Consider the following 22531-nt stretch of genomic DNA (forward strand, 5'->3'; position numbering starts at 1 on the left):
GTCGTTGTAATGGTTTTAATGACCAATGATGCTGATAATGTGTAAGTTAGCCAATTTATTAATATAACAAAATTGTACAGATATTCGAGTTACGGAACGAGGAACGAGGCTAACGGGAAGAATGACCGGAAAAGAGTCGTTCGTGTGGCGCTAGAATTCGCGTGTGTCGCCATCTGCCTCTAGGGAATAACTAATGCCAACACATTACATCTTCTCCCGACTGAATAATGGAAGTAATATAAAAAATGCTTAGTACTTCCTTACTTATAAATTAAGTCGCTGAATCTATTTAATTTTCCTTTTAGGTTTACTGATAACATTCTTCTCATTTTCTGAACAGTCACACGTATTTTCGTTATTATCATGCTTTTGTTCCGCTTCCTGCACATTTTCCTGAGCCTCTTTACTATCCTCATTCTTCTCCTGAACGGGGATAGTTTCGCCCCGGAGGCAAAATTTGCGATATTGTTACTCGAAGGACCAGAGGGGGGTAGTTAAATTCCCCTCACGACTATCAAATGTTTAACGCGAAGGCAAAAGCGCATGCAGCGAAATATTAAAGCAAAGTGACTCACCGTGTCGTCCCCGTGAGTCCGCTAGGCCTCGTCCTGTCCTCTGAACTCGTGGCCGCTCCGCGGGTCTCGTCTCGTTCGGCATGCGACGGCAAAGCACGTGCAAGCAAGCAAGCGGTGGAGAGCAAGCAATAGAGCAGGCAGGAAAGAAAGCAGTAGGAGACGTGCGCACTCCCGGTTGAGCCAGGCGGCAAAGCGATCCCGTGGTTCGTTCTGCCCGGCGAATATGTGCCGTAAGACGGCTCCCAAAATATGTGTTTGCCGTGAGACGGCTGGCCAAAATATATGTGTTTGCCGTAAGACGGCTGAACTGCTAATGCTCTGTCCCCGCGGTCCTGGAACATGTCGCCGCGGGCGAGTTGTTCCCTTTTCGGTTCGGGGGGAGTGGATGCCGTCGGCGGATAGGCGATGGCAGCACCGACAGGTGAGTCGCATGATTTGATTGCTCGCAATCCGCCGACGTTTCGCGCAAGAATTACAAATGCGACGGGGTAACTATTTATGACTTATGTAACTAAGTATAAATTATATACAACTACATGAACAAAAAGTGACTATACTAACGAATACAATATATACAAGGCGATACGCCGAACATCATGCTTCTGTTCCGCTTCTTGCCCATTTTCCTGAGCCTCTTTACTATCCTCATTCTCCTTTTGACTCATGAAAGCCTCTTCCTCGCTATAAAACTTTCCTGCTTTAACTATTTGTTCAATGTGCTTTTTCCAGACTAGCTCCTCATCATCCAGAGTTTTACATAAATACGTTCTATCACCTAGCCTATTCTTAATAATCGCTTTACGCCATGTAGGTTTCGCTGAATTTTTATAATCCTTAACATATACTATTTCTCCTACTTCTAATATAATTTTGCGGTCGCCTTTAAAGTATTCTATCTGCTTCTCTCTAGCTTTATTCTTTTCCGACTTGCTTAACAAACTTAATCTAGTTCGCATTTCACGCCCAAACATTAATTTAGCAGGACTTTCACCTGAACTGGTGTGCGGCGCATTTCGATACGAAGCTAAATATCTGTTTATCAACGTTGTCATACTTAACATTGCATTCTGCTTATTGGCTAAAGCGCGTAACAGACTTTTTTTAAAACTACCTACTGCGTTTTCTGGTAGCCCATTGGTGGATGGGTGATACGGTGCCGACGTTCTATGAATAATTCCGTTCTTTTCACAAAAATTAACGAACTCCTCTGGTACAAATTGTCTACCGTTATCAGAAAATATCATATGTGGAAGGCCGAAACGAGCAAAACATTCTCTCAATTTTTCAATTGTGCATTCCGAACTCAAGTTAGGCATCTCAAATACTTCTGGCGACTTTGAGAAAGCATCGACAAAATTAAATATGTTTTCCTTTTAAAAGGTCCCGCAAAATTGATATGCACTCTGTCAAATGAAAATTCAGCTTCCTGAAACTTAATCAATGGTGACTTTCTTGGATCCCTAGCCGTGGCTCTGCAAGCTTCACACTCTTTGACCCAAATTTCTATATCTCTATCAATCTGAGGCCACCAAAAATATTGCCTCGTTACAGCCTTCATTTTGGCTATTCCTAAATGAGCCCCATGTATTTATTTTAAGAGAGCTTTCCTGAATTTTAATGGAATTAATACTCTGTATCCCTACATAAAAATATTATTCTCTATACTATTTTCGTCTGCTTTACTCGCATAAGCCTTTATTTCCTCACTAACCGCGTCCGGCCATCCATCTCTACTATACAGGTAGACCTTACTCAATATCTTATCTTTTCTAATTTCTTTTCTGATCTGTGCAGCATCTACAGGAGTACGTTCCGCGGTAACAAAATGGAAATAATCTTTTACTTCAGCTTGTTCAACTATACCCGGTCTCGGCAATCTAGATAAACCGTCTGCTCCTCCATTATTAGTGCCTTTAATATGTTCAAATTTATATTGGAATCCACTTAAAAATAAAGCTCACCTTAATTTGTAGTCTTCCTGCTGCCATTTGCGGAATACCTTTATGCTCTCCAAATAAAGCTATTAAAGGTTTGTGGTCCGAACATAAAATGAACTCGTTACCCATTAAATATTGGTAGAATTTACATACTGCCCAATAAATATAGCTAACGCTTCTCTATGAATTACCGAATAATTATTTTCTACCTCGTGAAGGACTCTAGATGCGAATGAAATAGGCTTTTCCGTGCCATCAGGTAAGATATGCAATAGTACTGCTCCGATGCCTACCTTAGATGCGTCACAAACCAGTTTCAATTTCCAATTCTCATTGAAATAAACAAGATTCCTTTCGGAAGATAACTCGCATTTTATATGCTTAAATGTTTTTTTGCATTGAGATGTCCATTTAAATGTTTGATTGCGCTGTAACTCATACAATGGAGATAATATATGTGACAGATTAGATACAAATTTTTCATAATAATTGACCATTCCTACAAATGCTTTAATTTCCGTAATATTCTTAGGTCTAGAAGTTTCAACCATAGCTGCTACTTTTTCTGGATCTTTATGAAGACCATTCTTATCGATAATGTGTCTTAAATATCTAATTTCTGACTGAAAAAATACTGAGTTTTTAAGATTTACTTTAAAACCTGCCTCAGAAAGACATTTAAAAACTTTTTCCAGATTTCGTAAATGATCTTCTACTGTTTTACCCGTTACTACTATGTCGTCAAAGAAATTAATAGAATTTTCAATACCTTGCAAAACTTTTTCTAAAGTCTTTTGAAAAACTGCAGCTGCTGGCTTAGGTCTGAAAGGTACTTTTTTTTACTAAATAAATACCTTTATGAGTACTCCAGGCTAAAAGTTTACTAGTCTCCTCTGTGATTTCTAATTGATTATATGCCGCCGTCAGGTCAAGTTTAGTATACAACTTTCCACCTCTTAGACCCAGTTTCACAAGTGTCGGTTAACTTTTAATCTTAGATTAACTCACTCTTTGTCTCTTTTTAAGGGAGACGTTAGAAGGAGACGAAGAGTGAGTTAATCTAAGATTAAAAGTTAACCGACACTTGTGAAACTGGACCTTAAAGCTGCAAATATTTTTTCGATCTTTGGAAACGGATGTTTAACATCATCTAAAAACTTATTAATTGTTATTTTATAATTAGCGCAAATTCTTATATTACCATCTTTCTTAATGACTGGCACTAAGAGTGTACCCCACTCCGCATTGTCCGTTAATTCAATTATTCTTTTTTCTATAAATTATCTAATTGCTTGCTTATTTTTTCTTTAAATGCTAAAAGTATCGGTTTTGGTTTGACAAAAATAAGATTTACTACCTCGGCTATTTTAAAATTTATCTTTTTATATTTATATTTACCCAACTCATCATTAAATAAATTCTTATATTTTTGCAATAGGGCTTCCAAATTATTCTCTTCTATAATTGAATGCAAAGGTGCAATATTAATTTTTAAAAGTTTCATTAAATATCGACCCATTAGAATTCTATTTCCCGTATTAACTACTATTAAATAAATCTTAACCGTGGTCTTTTTATACTTAACTTCCGCTAATATTTGCCCTTCTGGAATTAAAATACTTCCATTATACATTTTTAGTCTAACCTTTGTACTTTCTAACTTGCAATGACTACATTTTTTTGAAAAATTTTCTGGGGCATTATTGACCTTTCTGCGTCCGTATCAAGTTCCATTTCTATGGATTGACCTTTTATTTCTACTTTGATCACTAAAGGCTCTTCACCCGCACTTACATTGCTAAATTTATATCAACTATCTCAACAGGATCTTTTTCCTTTGTGTTGAGAAAGCGCGCGAGTCGCAATTGGCTCGAGATATCAATTGCACTCGCCAGGCGATTCGCCGGAACGGCCCAGCGCTGAACCCGGAGTGCGCGTGACGCGATTATGAGAATCGCTAGAGGATCGGAGTAGGCAGTCACAAATGAGCTCAGAATTAGATAAACTTGTCAAACAGCACTATTTATTAGTCTCACAAATAACGTATCTCTCGCATGAGAATTTAGACAATCTCGAGTCGAACGAGCGGTCACTTTAGCGCGTGACGTCACTCGCGGCGTGGAATCCTACTTGACTCACGGGCAAGCCGTCGGGTTCTCCGAGTAACTTTATTCGTTTTTCCGCAGAAGCAATAGCGATGACTGAGTCCCGTGTTTCGCAATGAAACCCTGACGGAGAGTGAGGATCGTTTTATAATTCGCTGAGAACACACGCCGGAGAACACTGCACGATCACCAAAGTTTTCGGGATGCGCGGAAACGACGAGCTTGCCCGATGATTTCGTTACGCCGACTGACTACGCGTCGCGCTGCTCCGAACGGTAACGCTCTCGCCTGATCGTCGCTGGCTGTACGAAAAACAAGTAAAGGACCGCCCATCACGGCAACCGAAGAATAGGGCCATGCGATGATCACGCGAGAAGCACGCTTCTCGAAGCGTCGTTTGCGCGACGAAACGAACGAAAAATAAACGATCGAGCTCGTTCTCGAACACTTTGATTCTAAATAATTCGTACTGCTGACTGTATTCTTATTATTTTTGCAAATTTTAGCTAAATAACCTTTTTTTTTACAAATGTTACACCTAAAGCTCTTATACTTGCACTTCGCAAATACATGTCTTGTGCCTCCACAGTGTACGCATTTTGGTTCATCCTTGTCCTGGTGTTTACTAACTGCCTTATCTTCCTTCTTCTTCTCCTGCTTCGGTCCCTTCGGTTGAGTCCCTTTGCCTCTTCCGAACTTGACGTTGTGAACCTCTACAACAGCTTTCGATGAAGATGCCAAAGCAGCCTCTTTCTTCCTTGCCACTTCCAGGATAGCATGCAGGGTGACTGTATGCTCTTCTTCGCATACTCTGTCTAAAATAGGTCCTTTTCTTAGTCCCGTGACAAATCGATCTTTAATATTGCAGTCCAACTGGGCGCCGAATTTACAATTGCTGGCCTTACTTTTAATTCGAGCGAACCACTCGTTAACTGATTCCTTCTCTGACTGCCTTATTAACTCGTAAAACTCGATTCTTTCCTTGAAGACTGATACTCTTGGTGCAAACTGCTTTTTCAAAATGTCGCTTAACTCTTCATAAGACTTGGCTTCCGGTAGTATTGGATCACAGAGATCTTTAAGAATTTTATATGCCTTTCGTCCAATTAATGTAATTAATACCGCTACTTTACGCTCTTGCAAAACTTGATTTGCTAAAAATATTGTCCCAGACGCTCTTGATATAGATCCCAGTCTTCTCCGATATGGAATTCGGATAGCGCCCCTATCGTGGAATAAAAATTAATGTTTGGTACTTGCTGAATAGGCGCGATGACTGTATTGTGCTTGCTGTTGCGTCAAACTCTGCTGTTGCTGTTGCAGTTGCTTCTGCCATTCTAATAATTGTACGTGATCTTGTTGCAACTTGTTGCCTTAAATTGCTTTTGTTCTTTACGCCTTTGGTCCAAAACTAACTGCTGTTCGACCCACTCATCTTGAGTCGCTTGTAATTGCGGCTTGCCCTTGTCTTTGCCTTGGTCCGCCATAACCTATTTTTCGAAGACGACTTTGTGACGAACTTCTTTTGGAAAATGCTTACACGCTTGTTGCCTTTAATTGCCTTTAATCGCCTTTAATCCTTGTCGCCAATGTAATGATTTTAATGACCAATGATGCTGATAATGTGTAAGTTAGCCAATTTATTAATATAACAAAATCGTACAGATATTCGAGTAGTTACGGAACGAGGCTAACGGGAAGAATGACCGGAAGAGAGTCGTTCGTGTCGCGCTAGAATTCGCGTGTGTCGCCATCTGCCTTTAGGGAATAACTAATGCCAACACATTACAGTCGTCATCATCACCGTACGTACGGTTGTTTTTGCATTAATAGATGGCATTTGAGACTATTGAAAAGAGACAGCATATACGTATGTGTGCGTCGTGTGCGTGTGCGTTCAGTGCAGAGAGTGCGTTCAGCGCGCTATCAGTCAGTTAAGCTAGAAATATGTATTGTGCAACACCATTGTGCCGTGGTCTCTCATCGTTAAATACGATCATTTAATTCCGAATTTTGTTTGCGTCACGCAAAGATCAAAGAAGCGAAATATCAGTGGGTCGGATTTATCAGTGTAGTGACAGTCGCGACCGTCGTGATAGTGATCATCAATATATCAATATATATTGATCGCAGGAAGCTGATATCAAGGAGATCTTTAAGAAAGAAAGTGTATCCAAAATCGCACACGTATAATGCTGTCTTGTAAATTGTAAAAGTTGAAGAGAACGAGCAAGTGATTTGTAGCGCAATTTATATTAATTAATAACTTTTAAAATAAGTAACTTACTTGAGACTAATTATTTATTAAACAAAACAATTTTCGTCGCCAGCGAATAATTCAAAATAAGTCGTTTTATTTTCGACCCAACTGGCCAATTGAAACAAGATTGCACAACGTTTCGACTGAATTCCGGTTCTTATCAAGTGCTTTAATTTAAGTTACACCAATCCGCATAACAAATTTAATTGCATCGTTGACGTGGTGTCCTGACAACGTCAAGACAAACGCAAAACTAAACAAAAGAGAAAATAATACATTTAACAATAGAAAACTATACAAAATCGTTACAATATCGCGCTGGTCAAAAACAATAAATTAATTCCTCCTCCTAAATCCAACATCTTGACAGACGTGTGGTGACATGTTTGGAATGACAATTTAATGGATCCCACCATCAAGCACGGCGGTCGCCCGCCTAACAGTATCCCGCCATCGTGACCTGATAGCTGCACCTCGTACAGCGGTCTCCATATCAGCGTGGAGAAGCTGCCCGATGGCCTCCCAACGGCAGGGAGACCTCCCTCTTCTTCGCTTCCCATCCGGCTTACCCTGCACAATTAGCTTCTCCATATTGTCGCTTCTTGTGATGTGTCCGAAAAATTTCAATATGCGAGAGTATACCAGACTCGACAGCCGTTGCCTAGGCTTTATCTCAGTGAGGATGGAGATGTTGGTCCTCCGCGCCGTCCAGGGTATTCTGAGCATTCTCCTCCAGCACCACATTTCGAATGCGTCCACCCGACGGCGGTCAGTCGCGCGTAGTGTCCACGTTTCGGCCGCATAACCAAACACAGAAAAGACAAGCGCATGGACCAAGTTGATCTTGGTGCCGCGCGTTATATTACTGTTCTTCCACACAGGTGTGAGTTGGGACATGGCGGTTCTACCCAGCTGTATTCTTTGGCGTATCTCGGCTTCGCAGCATCCTCTGTTGTTGATAACGGCGCCCAGGTATACGAAGTGATCCACTACCTCGTATTCGCCAACCGAAAGTGTACCTGGTTGGTTATCGTTCTCACGGTCAACAATCATGACCTTCGTCTTCTGGGTGTTGATCTCGAGTCCACATTCTAGGCTAATACGTTCTAGTCTCTCCATTAAGGCCACGAGTTCCTCTTTGCTGCGTGCCAGCAAAATCGTGTCGTCTGCGAACCTGAGGTTGGAGATTTTCTTTCCTCCTATCACAACTCCGTTCTCCCAACCATCCAATACCAAGCGCATAATACTCTCGCTGTAGAGATTGAACAGTAGCGGAGAGAGCTCTGCCTAACGCCTTTTCTGATTTTGCATTCAGAAGACAAGTGCTTATCAATTCTGACCACGGCGGCACTATTCTCGTACAAACTTTCAATCAGGCATACAATATGTCCAGGTATGCCCATTTCTAACAGAATCGGCCATAGCTTATGCCATTTAACCTTGTCGAAGGCCTTAACATAATCTACGATGCAGATGTACATTGGCGTGTAGTATTCCCTGGCTTTTTCTATTTGTTGGCGTAAATTTAGTATTTGTTCTCTCGTGCCTCGTCTCTTTACAAATCCGGCTTGTTCCGGGGCAATTTGCCAATTTGCAAAAGCTTGTAATCTGGATTGTATAATATGGAGCATGACTTTGCTTACATGGGTTATAAGTGCAATGAGCCGGTAGTTGTCGTATTTAGATGTTGCTCCTTTTTTATACAGAGGGACAATAATTGAGGTTGTCCACTCTTTGGGCCATTTTCCCGTTGTCCATATAAGTTGACAGATCTTATGCACTATCTTCACCCTTTCATCACTCAAGGATTTCAGGATTTCTCCTGTAATTGAGTCAATTCCGGGCGACTTTTTATTCTTGGCCAGTTTCTCAATGGCTGCTTGTACCTCTTGCAGTAGTATGCCCGGCTCTTCATCCCATCCGGTAATCATTGGGGTTCCTGCCTCTTCCTCACTGTAAAGGTTTGCACAGTATTTCCTCCAGACTTCGGTGATTTCGTCTATGTCTGTGCATAGAGTGCCGCTGGAATCACAAACCGCCCAAGTGCGAGGCTTAGATTTATGGGTTATGCTCTTTATTTTTTTAAACACGTCCCTGGGCTGCGTGGTATTTATATGATGCTGGATTTCACTGCATATGTTATTAAGATGTTCGTTTTTATCTTTCCTGCATTTCAGCTGGATGAGTTTCGAGAGTTGTTTGTATTCCGTTCTGTGTTCTTGGTCGTCAAGTCCGCTGGCTTTAAGTTTCCTCCTAGCCTCAATCAGTGTGAGTGTGCTGTCGGTCATCCAACATTGTTTTTTAATGATCTTGGGTGGAGGTTGGGATGCCTCTAGCGATGCCGTTATTAAATGTTTCATATCAAGCCATAATGAGTTTGGATTTGTGTATTGCTTTTGAGTCCCGACCATAATGTTTCGCTTTAGCGTCGTCACGAACGCGTCCTTATCCGTGATCGGCGGCAGCTTGGAAATTTGGTTTAGTTCTCTCCGTGCTTGCAGCTTTATTTGGAAGCCACAGACCAAGAGTTGATGATCCGACCCACAATCGGCACCTGGAAGCGTTTTTACCGATAGAATGGATGTGCGCCAACGACTCCTTATCAATATATAGTCTATCTGGTTTTTGGTTTTCCCATCCGGTGATGTCCAGGTGAATAAGCGACAAATATGCTGTTTGTAGGTTGTATTCGTGATGCAGTAGTTGTTGTCAATGCAAAATTGCAGCAGTCTTTCACCTCTCTCATTTCTAGTACCAATGCCGTATTTCCCAACAACATTGCGTAGGTGATCGTCCTCACCCGTGCGGCCTATCTTAGCATTGAGATCGCCCAGAATTAACACGATTTCGTTGTTGGGTATCTCAGCAATTAAATTGTCCAGGGCAATGTAGAAGCTTTCCACCTCTTCGTCGTTTGCATCCATTGTAGGTGCATACACCTGGATTATATTTACACAGTAGGGGGTTGCGCTAAAGCGAACCGAAATTATGCGCTTGCTCACGGTTTTGTAGCCGGTGACGGTGTTTCTCAATTGGCTACTCACCATCACTGCCACTCCCCCGCGACTTTGATTTTCTAATCCAGAAAAATACACCTGGAAGTCAGGAGTGCAGAAATGTCCGCTACCCCGCCAATGTGTCTCCGCTATTCCTGCGATCTTTACATTACAGCGCTTTAGCTCACTATGTAGTATTTGCAACTTGCCCGTTTGCTGTAGCCCCCGGACATTCCATGTCCATATTCGGGTTTCTTCGCTGGTCGCCAATTTCCCATGTGGGGTCCAGCGATCCACCGCCAATAAATTAATTAACACTGTAAAAATCAGTTAAACGTTTTCAATTCTTATGCGTTCCAAAGCAAACAGTGAAATCAAAACGTCACAAGCTACATCGAGGCACAACGTCCGAACAGTAAGACAGTCAAAGTGAAATGAAGTTGTCAAACGTAATCCGTGGATAGCAAAAGGCGCTCTGGTGGGAAAAACGAGCAGAACCGAATATACAAGGCCGACTAAGTAATACCAATGACACGGTTATAAATAGATGGCAAGCTCTCAGTATCTATTTCCAAATATCGGAAATGTTTTTCATTAAAAAACATGATTGCACAATCAATTTACAAAACGATACTGAGAACCTGCCAGTTGGGTCGAAAATAAAACGACTTATTTTTAATTATTTATTATTAAAAAAATTAATAATTATTTCCACTAATTATTAATTTTTAAATAGGGGAGACGGCTGGTCTAGTGGGTAGAGCGCCAGATTCGTAATCCGAAGCAGGTTGCAATAGCCGGGTTCGAATCCTGCTAGGCCACTTATTGTTAGAATTTTCTCAAGAATTTTCTCTGCGGTAACACGCTGCCCCCGCCACCTAGGTATCCCTAGATGCAAACTGGGCTCCGTCTTTCGGAAGAGACGTTAAACCATTGGTCCAAAGGGTTAAAGTGAGAGAAGAAAGGTAGCATTGTGGAGGTAACGTTCCTAAGAAAAAACGCTTTGCAAACCCTGCGGGGATAAGCAATAAAGATAGATTAGTTTAGTTAGTTTTTATTAATTTTTAAATAAGTATTAATTTATATTTGACAAATATTAATTTATTTCTATAATAAAAAATTTATATATATATTCTTATTAATTACCAATTTTTACATAAGAAATTAATTCATTTTCACTTAAATACTAATTTTCACGTAACTAGAAATTTTTGTCTAACAAATTACCAATTCTTTAAGTAATATGTAAATCATCTTTACTTAAGTATTATTAATTTTTATGTACCTAATTAGTAATTTTTTGTGACTAATTACTAATTTGCTAATTCAATAAAAATTTAATTTATTTTCCTGCTTAATGCACTACAAAATTACCTTTTTTCAAAAAAGATAAAAAAAAGGTAAAAAAAAGTACACGCAATGTATTTTGTAAATCCAAAAATTCAACCTAAGTGATAGTAGCTATAATTTCTCCTTAACAAAATTATTATATCACAAAATTGCATTATTTAACTCAACCTAAGTGAAAAAAAAATATATGAAATCTTTAAATTGCGCCAATTACAAAGAGAATATATATGTATTGCTTTAAAAAATAATTGTTGTGCAACTACTTTTAAAAAATAAAACCCAAGCGTGGTACATATCTTTGTGTTTCCATTTAAGGATCTTCCTATTTCAATCCAAGTGGTAGAAGCTTTAATTCTCCTTGAGAAAATTATAATATTACAAAGAATCATTTTAATCACAAAGAATTGAAGAGGTAACATTAAAAATGAGGTAACATACAAAATAAAAGTATTTAGTTAAAATAAAATAAATAAATTTTTCTTGTAAAAAATCTTGGCGCTGCTGGACCTCTGCTAAAAATAAAGTACTAAAATTTTTTATTAAATAAAAAAACAATAAACACACATAATTTAGAGAAGAATGCAATGGGAGTAAAGCCACTATAGTGGACTCGAACCTGGTTCCTCAGATTACGAGTCCGGCGCTCTACTACTAGACCACACCGCCGCCCAATAACGGAATTTTGTGATATAATAATTCTGTTAAAGAGAAATTAAAGTTACTATCATTTAGGTTAAATTTGTGGATTTATACATATCACTTAGGTTAAGTTAGGTAACGCAATTTTGTGATATAAATTTGTTAAGGAGAAATAAAGCTACTTAGGTTGGATTTTTGGATTTAGAAAATACATTGCGTGTACTTGGCATATTTTTTGAAAGAGTAATTTTGTAATTATATTATTATACAATAAAATTAATTTTAATAAATTAAGATATTGGCCTAGTTTACAACCTTGCGTTTAGGCCGCGACGTCTTTTTCGCGTGCCCTGACCTAAATTAGGCCACATGACGTAACGCGTGTAAACGCAGGTGACCTAAAGGTCGCCTAAAGTGCAGAGAGTGTACCAATAGATACTGGATACTGGATTTTTATCTATATTCGACCAAAAGTATTATAAGGTCTACATGGTGTAAACGTTTTGTTTAGAAGCCTATTTTAGGTCGGGGCATAGGTCAGATCGCGATCAGGTCGCACGGTGTAAATTAGGCCATTAATTGCATTGAATTAATTATTTAATTTATTGTCCAATTATTATTAAATAATTAATAACATCTGAAGTTCTTGTATAGTTTCAACAAAATTTAATTAAATTTGGAAACAAAATTGCATGTTTCTATGAATATTTTCTTCGAATTTAAATAAATTTTAATAAAAATATTCGTAAAAAACATGCAATTTTGTTTTCAAATTTTATTGAATTTTGTTGAATTTATGTTAAAATTATGCTGAAATTTTGCTGAAATTATACTGAAATTAGGCTGAAATTTCACTGAGAAGTGTTCCAAAACGTGGAACAATTTCAGAAAATTTTCAGTGATATTTCAACAAATTTTTCAGCGAAATTTTTCCACTGGGGAGATTTTGGACCGAGAAAAAATTTGTTCGCGAAATCGTTGACTTTTCCCGGCGATGGAAGCGGGATGAGAAGGACGCGCGTGGAAGGTGCGTTAACTAATTATTTCTTTTATTTTTTGTGTAACTCAGAACACAGTCTGAGCCGTCTTTAATGCGTCAAAAATATACAATCTGACCTGAGAAATGATGAGCGGTGTATAAATGAGAAGTCTTTTGAGTCCTTGTATGCGAGAGGCAATTATATAAATCGCCGTCCTCTTGATGAATCGCCCGTGAGCCGGTGAGACATATATGTGGCGGTCGGCACTCGCGCACGTGTGAGCTTGATTAGTCGTGTTGAGGCACCAGAGCTGATGAGCGGTCTATTTCACACTGTTGAATGTACTCTAGGCAGCGTGGTAACTGCGATATGTAATTATAACCGGAGTCACAACGAGAAAACGCAACGAGCACACGTTATACGTCTCGTCACAGCGCGGCCATTTGTACAATTCTTCGTCTATTGCGAGGAAGACAAGCTGCCGTGTCGATCCGGCGTCGATACCCGATTGATGCTGCCATCTGGTCGGCCGGCGCAACGTGAACGGAATCTCGAACATTCCGCCCGCCCTCAGCAACCTTGTTGATGATTCTTTTACTCTTAATCCTTCATCCGGTTGAAATGGGTAATATGGCAAGCTTGGCAATTGGCCGGGTGAGTGTCGTGGTGGCCGTCTTGAAGGTAGCCACCCTGGTGAGTCCATCCTTGCCGGGGTGCAAAGTTGTTACTCTGGCGAGTGGCCATTTGCACGGTGGAGAGCGTTCGTCGGTGAGCAGCACGATGGAACCCACCTTGATGTTGTTGTTAGGATGATGCCACTTGGATATCGCCTGCTGGCGTTGCAGATAATGAGCCGACCCAAAAATGTTAAACACGCTGCTGGATGAGCTGCCACCGAGATAGTCGTGAGGTTGCTAGGTCAATCAGAGATGGCTCGGGTATGGTAGTGATTGGATCTCCAATGAGGAAATGACCTGGTGTGAGCGCTGAGACGTCTTCAGGGTCGTCACTCAATGGTTCTAAAGGCCGCGAGTTGAGAATGGCCTCGATTTGCGTAAGCAACGTTGTGAGTTCTTCCGTCGTGAGTAGTCTCCCCGATAGTCCGTTTCAGATGAAACTTCACGGATTTTACCACCGCCTCCCACTTGCCCCCCATGTGTGGAGCGCCTGGTGGATTGAACTCCTATTTGGTGCAATCAAATTATAGAATTTGAGCGATTCGTTGATGTTCTTGGGAACCCTGGTGGAACATTTTCTTGAGCGCGGCGTCTGCTCCAATGAAGTTTGTCCCGCAGTCCGACTACATGGTCTGAGCAATTCCCCTTCTCGCTGAGAATCTTCGGAAGGCTGCTATGAATCCTTCTGATGAGTAGTCACTGACTACTTTGAGGTGAATTGCGGAGGTGGAGAAGCAGACGAACACACAGATCCATCCGTTGTATGTTTTCGCACCTCGTCCCTTCCATGTCTTGATGGTGAGCGGTCCGGCATAGTCGACTCTTGTATGAGCAAACAGACGTGACGGCGTAACCCGAGAGAGAGGTAGTTGGCCCATCAATTGATGAGCACGGATCCTCCTCTGCCGAGCACACACGACACACCGTAAGATATGAGACTTCACCGGAGCCCGTCCGCCGATGATCCAGTATTGTTGCCTAACATGAGCCAATGTCAGCTGTGTTTTTCCATGCAGGGTACGCAGATGGGCGTGGGCAATGATCAAGATTGAGAACCGTGAGTGGCGAGGCAAAATCGCCTGATGTTTGTTGTCTTGAGCTAGTGCTGATTGGTGGAGGCGGCCGCCAACTCGGATAATCCCTTGAGCGTCTATATATGCAGTCAATCGACTGAGTGCGTGAGCAGTTGGTAGTCTCGAGTTGGCCGTGAGCATCTTGATCTCGTGCGTGAAGTATGCCGCTTGAGTAGCCTTGGTCCAGAATAGTCTGGCTTTCTCCAAAGCTGAGTGCAAGTCCAGTGGCTTGTATCGGCGCTTTCTCAAAAGCGATATGAACCTGAAACAAAGAGCTATTATTTTCAATAATTTATTGAGTTGAGTACCTATATATGAGGACCCAGTGATAGTCCGGCTGAGAGGTCCCAGTGATAGTCCGGCCGCATGTAGCGCAATGCCAGCACGAGCCTCATGCGCGCTCAACTCGTCCGACAGCGCGGGTTGTGATGGCCATGCTTCAGGGGTGAGTATCCACGGTGGTCCCGTCCACCATAATGAGTGGCTTTGGAGTTGAGCAGTAGTTAATTCTTGTGATGCACAGTCGGCTGGGTTGGATGTACCAGGTACGTATTTCCAATGTGCGTTCGCAGTGAGCTCTTGAATTTGAGAAACTCGGTTTCTTACAAAATCCTTCCAGCGCGATGCATGAGATTTGATTTACGTGAGTGTCACAACAGAGTCCGTCCACAGGTGAGTTGCTGTAACGTTCAACTTCAAGGTGGCTTGAACGTATTGCATGAGTCTTGAGAGCAGCAGTGCTGCGGTGAGCTCAAGTCTCGAGATGGTGAATCGCTTGAGCGGTGCTATCTTTGTTTTGGAGCACACCAATGAAATCGTGGCGCCATTAGAGCCGTGGACGGTGATAAATACGACTGCAGCCATTGCCAGTTGAGAAGCATCAGAAAAGCCGTGAAATTCCACTGACAAGGTACTCCATGTGTTATACCACCGAGGTATTGAGATCTTATTGCGCAAGCTGTTGAGTTCTTTTCTGATTATGAAGCCAAAACTCCTGCAAGAGCATCTTCGCCTTGATCACGACTGGTGATGCAAAGCCTAGTGGATCGAATATCTGAGCCACTTCAGACAAAACGAGGCGTTTGGTGAGATGATCGATGTGCGACGAGATCCTTGTTGAGAATGCGAATGAATCTTCTTGAGGAAGCCATCGTAATCCGAGTATTTTGGTTACGCAATCGTCAAATGTGTTTGTGAGCCCTGGTCTTTTTCTGCTTGAACTGCAGTGAGCACGTCTGGATGAGTCGCGTGCCACTTGGCCAATGGAAAACCGCCCGCCATGCACAAGTTCTTGAGCTGCAATGAAATTTTTATTAACTGCTAGACAGTGTCAGCGCCTCCAAAGATATCGTCGACATATCGGCCTCAAAGAATGGACGGCACTGCAAGGGGAAAACTATGGCCTTCGTCCTCCACCAGTTGCAGCAGCGTTCGTACTGCCAAGAACGGGGCAGCCTTGGTACCATACGTGACCGTGGTTAGATAATATGCCACTTCATTGAGCAGTTCGTCGATCCATAGAATCCGTTGTGAATTTCAGTCATCTTCATGCACGTTGATCTGTCTATACATCTTGGTGATGTCAGTGGCAAATAGGTGTCGAAATTTTCGAATCCAGAGCAAAACATCGGTGACGTCTAAATGCAACTTGGCTCCAGTGTGCATGAGATCATTAAGTGAGCGGCCAGATGTAGATGCACTCGAGCCATTAAATACCATACGTAATTTTGTGGTTGCACTGTCTCGTTTGAGCACTCCGTGATGTGGCAAATAATATTGCGTGTGCTGGCTGGAAACGGGTAATGTCTTCTTCATCTGTCATAAACTGATGATACAGACGTCGATAGTTGTCATCTCGGGAGAGTCTTCTTAGTAAACTTTATAAACATCGGTGCGCAGTGAGATAAAAATGACCGATTGAATCCGATTAAAAATTTTGAATCCGCATGAATCTGGATTCTTGATTCGGAAATCACGGATTTATAACGATTACACCGACTGAAAACGATTGAAACGGATTGTTATTCAAGGATGTAATTTCAATCGGATTCTATCGGTTTGAATCGTTACACGCAGAAAATTTTTCTCGAAAATACAAGTATACACGAACAAAGTAAATACCATACTAATCCTGCACGGCTAGAATATATAATATGCAAAAGATTTCAAGAAAGTATAGGAAATTTAGAGAGCAAAGAATAAAAATATGGCTGATGGACAAAAAACAAGACGTCTGTTGCAGTCATGGCAAAAACATAAGTTGCTGTTATAGGCTGTGGCGGTCAGCTGTCCGCCACGAGCGAACTTGAGAACGCTGTAGAAAGTAGAAACCCTGCCGAGCTGCCCTAGATATAGGGGTCGATGTTGAATCTTAATCACGCGAGAATATACCGGCGATGCGCCGCGAAGCGGGCGCGAGCCGAATCCTTTCGCCGCGCGAGCCCGCGTTGCCGCTCGCGCCGCGCGCCTTCCGTCGTCTATATACATATTAGTATAGAACTTTTTTTACTTTTTTCATATTTCCTTGTTAGTATGGCAAACTTATTTACCTTTAGGTTACAAGATGTATCTGATCAAACTATTACTTTTCTATTGTCATATATTAATTTCCGGTTGAATACGCGTATATCCTACCGGTGCGATGCAAATCTAGTAAATTTTATTATGAGTATTCTACATTATTCGAGAAAAATTTTCTGCGTGTATGATTTCATAACGATTGTACTGATTGGAAACGATTGAAACGGATTTGTACTCAAGGATGTAATTTCACTCGTTTTCTATCGGTTTGAATCAGTCTAAATTGTTATGATTTCGTGAACTCCGAAATCACGAAATTATAATGATTTAAACGGATTGACTGAGACCGATTCAAACTGATAGAATCCGTGAATTCCGGATATATAAACAGGATTATTTACTACTTTATTATAATTCCATTCTTTGTACTACAAATTTATTACAATGTGCAGTATTTATTTAACCTTTCGAAAACATACCTTTTTTTTTATTCACGGAGAACACTGTGTCAATCTGACCCTACACACACTTTGATTGTCCACCATTTTAAATTGACAAGTGCGATTTATTTACCCGAGTAGCTTGAAAAAATTTCCAGATGTACTTCCCGGGAAAAAATGTTTATATACAATTTTATCTAATTATATCATATTATATATAATCATATAAAATCATATATAATCATATATAATAAGATCTATTTATGTATTAATTTATATGCAATTATATCAAAATATTTATAACTCTATATCAAAATATGCAACATTATATCACAATTATTTTCTGAGTAAATAATTACATGTAATTATATCAAGATACAAAGGACTTTATTTTTAAAATTTTTTTAAATTTGGTAAATAAAAATTTATTTAATGGTGTATCATGACGATACAGAGCGGTACGGCGGGTTGCCCATTCGAGCAGGCGCGCATGGTCGTTCACAATTGCGTTGACTTCGGTGCATCACCTATAATCACTCGCATATCTTTTTTACAATAAAATGGACTTTGTAGCGCCCAAAGTTGCAATACAATTGTGACGGATTTGCGTAGCAGTAACGTTAAAACAGAAGTCGAGATGACAATACAGGTTATGAAATAAATTTTATTAAGAAAGCGAAAGACATTTTCTCTCTTACGAAAAAAGCTCGTATCATAGTCCATCATAATCTCATTATATATTATAATTTTATTATTTAAATTATTTTTTGCACACAATGTTTATGCACAGGACAAAAGTCAGCAATTAGTATTTGTGTGCAAATTTAAATTATAAGTCGGCGAATAAATTTCATTCAATGTAAGTTTAAATAATGGCAGAAATCGCCATTAACAAATCTTACAATATTCGATTTGTTTAATTAATAAATAATTTATCATTAAATTAATAATCAATTTAATATATCAATAATAATGAGCATTATATAATTTTTTATATAAATAATGTTGCTGCATCTTAAAAATCTTAATCTTAAACTCATAAACAAGAGGTTTATTAGTATAAAATATGATACATTTTAAATATGATGCTAATAAATAATTTATATAAGCAAATTATCATAATATTTAATGAATACTTTTTCGTAATAAATTCTTTGTAGATTCGTTTAGACTAATCTTCACGCCACGTTATAAGTTATAATGTCGCGAAATAAAACGGCTTCCTATCAAATACGTTTTGTATGATCATAATTATAAAATCATAAATCATAAAAATAATCGAAAATCATACGTTTTGTATAAAAACGTAATAATAAAATGTTACGAAATAATAGCTGTTTTTGTTCATAAATACCTTTATTTTGTTCTATCACAAAAAGGATCTTTAAAAAATAATATAATAGATTCCTAACAATCTACAAATTCTCTTTTTGCAAGAATAAAATAAGATTTTTTTTCAGATTCGTCTATTATTGAATCAAGAATATTATAGGATTGTCACAAAGTTCTATCTGCATCTTTCTGAGAAAGTTAGAGAGATAGTATCAAGAATATTTTATTCTAATCTTAAGAAATTTTCTATTTAAGATTAAAATATTGTTGTTTCAATACTAAATATAATTGGCTCTATTTCGATTCTATTTTATGATAGATTTAAGAGTAATAGCATTGTATCTAGAAATCTTTCCGGGGGTGGCGGGTTTGATTAAGAGCAACGCGATGTTCGGCGGGGTGACACGCAAATCATTAACTCAGTCAGCTAACAAATGAAAAGGAACATTTATTGTAGAATAACTTTAGGAAAACAATGCGGCCATTTCGGCTTTCGCATTAATCAGAAAAAGCAAATAGATAGCTGATAACACGAGCGTCAAGTTTTGAACAATAAGAATGGCAGTAACGCGGACGCCAGAAATAAGCGAAGAATTACGTTAATTTAGTAAACGCGCGGAAGGCGTCGTTGATGAGCAAGATAATACTGGTAGAAAACTAAACTCACAAATACTTCGAAATCATAGCAGTCACGCAGATAATAATAGTAGAGTATTAAACTAACAAATAATATGGAATAAAAACTATGAGGAAGTAATGTGCAAGTTTCTACTTGCACACTTAAAAACTATGAGGAAACAATGTGCAAGTTTCTACTTGCACACTTTTTTATTATTTTAAAACATCATTTTTTGAAGTCTCAATTATTGAGACTTGAGATGTTCTAACTGTCCCCCTTAGAAAGAAATAAATAGTGAGTAAACTAAGGTTTTTTTTTTAAGTTAACCGACGTTTGTAAAATCATAATAGATTTCTTTGTTATCCATGAAATACTACTGTTAAATAAAATCAGTAACTTATACAGTCATTTATAAAATAAACGCTCGACACTCGGTCAGCTTCGCAAAGTTCAAACATCGATTTCATACTTTCTTAAAAGGGGATTGACATTTAACACTACACTGTGTTTTTTATATAACTAAAAAACTAATCAACTAAATCTTAAAAAATTATATATGGAATAGGGGGGGGATAGAAAAAATTGAAAAAAACTCAAAAAACAATCTTTTCTTTGGTTTTTTCTACCCCAATTTTATATATGATTCTTTTAAATTTGGTTGATTAGAACCTACTTTATACACAATCAAAAGTTCATATACGAATTTACGAAAACAAAGCTTCCTCTATGAGGAAGCAATATATAATTTACCTGTTCTGAGACCCAATCACAAAATCTTTCTCGACGGAGCAAATCTTGGGGGAGCAACATTTGAGTTGTGTGTCTCTTATAAGGATGCATTCTTAAATCTTTCTTAATAATTTTATGCGCCTTGTTATGGTCCATACCGAGATCATATTCGATACTTCTCGTGCTGGTGTGCGAATCTTCTGTAACTGCTTCTCTCACTTGATTGATAATTTCTTCCGGGCGATGATAGTGATTTCGTGCGCGTGTTGATGCGTGTAACGTGCCATGCTGGACAAGGCGAGTTAATAAGGTATGGAAATAAAATAATAACATATTGGCCAACTCTTCGTTAATATAACGAGGACGTTCCATCGTTCACCACGTTTTCAATCCTCGCGTTGCATGCAAGGAAAAGAACGTCGGACCAGATAGTTTTTTGTCCGTCTACGGAAAATGCACTCGTTTGTTTTAAAAACGTCAAATGGTGAACGATGGAGCATCCTCGTTATACTAACGAAGAATTGGCTAATATGTTGTTAATTTACGGCGAATGTCGTAAAAATGGAAGGCAGGCCGCAATTTTGTACGCTGAGCGCTTTCCTGAAAAGCGGCACCCAGCACACGGGTATTTCCATACCTTATTTACTCGCCTTGTCCAGCATGGCACGTTACACGCGTCAACACGCGCGCTAAATCATCATCATCGCCCGGAAGAAATTATCAATCAAGTGAGAGATGCAGTTACAGAAAATCCGCACACCAGCACAAGAGGTATCGGATATGATCTCGGTATGGACCATAACAAGGCACATAGGATTATTAAGAAAGATTTAAGAATGCATCCTTATAAGAGACACACAACTCAAATGTTGCTCCCCCAAGATTTGCTCCGTCGAGAAAGATTTTGTGATTGGGTCTCAGAACAGGTAAATTATATAGTTTAATAATGTATTAGCTATATTTTAAGCTTTCATACGAAATTGTGGCAAATAACTTTTATTTATCGAATATTTCTCGTTGACGCGTTTTTTATATCGTGGCTAATCATATCACCGTTTCTTCTCAAGTCTGCGCGATAAAATGTCAACCTAAGTAATAAACAAAAAATTAATAATAATTTTTAACAAATTGCTAAAAGGCATAAAAAACATGAAAAAAATATACAAATACATTATTGTACCTTTATATCATATAGATTAACGATATTGATGATATTGAGGATGACTACTTTCTGCGGAGTATATTATGGACAGACGAGAGCACTTTCCGCAGTGATGGCATGATTAATCGCCATAATGAACATCATTACGCGGTAGAGAACCCCCACTGCATAAAAGAAACGCACGTCCAGGGAAGATTTCACGTCAACGTTTGGATGGGGATTGTGGACGATACGATTATCGGACCGTACTTTTTCCCTGAAAATGTAAATGTCACGGCAGAAGTATATTCCGAGTTTCTGGAGGAAACACTGCCCGGTTTGTTGGAAGATGTTCCATTAAACATCCGACCAAACATCATCTTCCAACAAGACGGCCATCCGGCCCATACTTCCGTTCTCGCCCGTACGATTTTGAATCGTCGATTTACGAACAAGTGGATAGGCATTCACAGTGATCTGCACGAGTGGCCACCGCGATCACCTGATCTCACGCCTCTGGACTTTTTTGCATGGGGTTTCATACGCGATCAGGTATATAAGACACTACCCATAAATCGCAACGAATTGATAGAAAGAATACGGGTAGCAAGTCGCGATATTACACCCGTCACACTCAGTAGAGTGCGACAAAATTTTATGCAGAGAGTCGCATTGTGTTTGGAGAACAATGGTGGACATGTAGAACATGTCCTGTAAAATAAAACATATAATAATACATATTGTAAATACGTTTGTTTAATTGCGTCAGGTGTGATTCGCGTTAGGACACCTAGATTATCCACGCGATATTGGTTGCGCCAAGATATTATTCGCGTTGGTGTGATTGCGCTCCGATGTTACCTGCGTGCAAGCCTTTGCGTTAGAATTATATTTGTGTCAGAATATCGTTCGTGCCGACATATTATTCGCGTTAGAATATTGATCATGCCGATTGATTTCTCGAGTCGGGGTGTCATTCGCGTTATTCACCCCGACTGATTCTAGTTAGGATATTATTTGCGTTAGGATATTATTTGCATTAGGATATTACTTGCGTTGACTTAATATTGCGTCCCGTTATTACTCGCGGTAATTCCGTACCTTTCCCCGCGTTAGTTTTAGTATTTCGTGTTATGCCAGGCGCCTCAGCGCCTTATT

The 22531-nt window shown here is 39.5% G+C and overlaps 1 protein-coding gene and 1 pseudogene across 8 annotated transcripts in view; one reads left to right on the top strand and one right to left on the bottom strand.

Annotated features, from left to right (window-relative positions):
• The window catches only part of LOC143905910 (sodium-coupled monocarboxylate transporter 1), a 242072-nt gene that overhangs the window by 38578 nt on the left and 180963 nt on the right, over positions 1-22531 (top strand). The window lies entirely within an intron of this gene.
• On the bottom strand, positions 4218-6114 carry LOC143905913 (uncharacterized; annotated as a pseudogene).

The sequence above is a fragment of the Temnothorax americanus genome, unplaced genomic scaffold (genome assembly GCF_048541705.1).
Source record: "Temnothorax americanus isolate GAGA-0224 unplaced genomic scaffold, ASM4854170v1 Scaffold69, whole genome shotgun sequence".
Taxonomy (NCBI): Eukaryota; Metazoa; Arthropoda; class Insecta; order Hymenoptera; family Formicidae; genus Temnothorax; species Temnothorax americanus.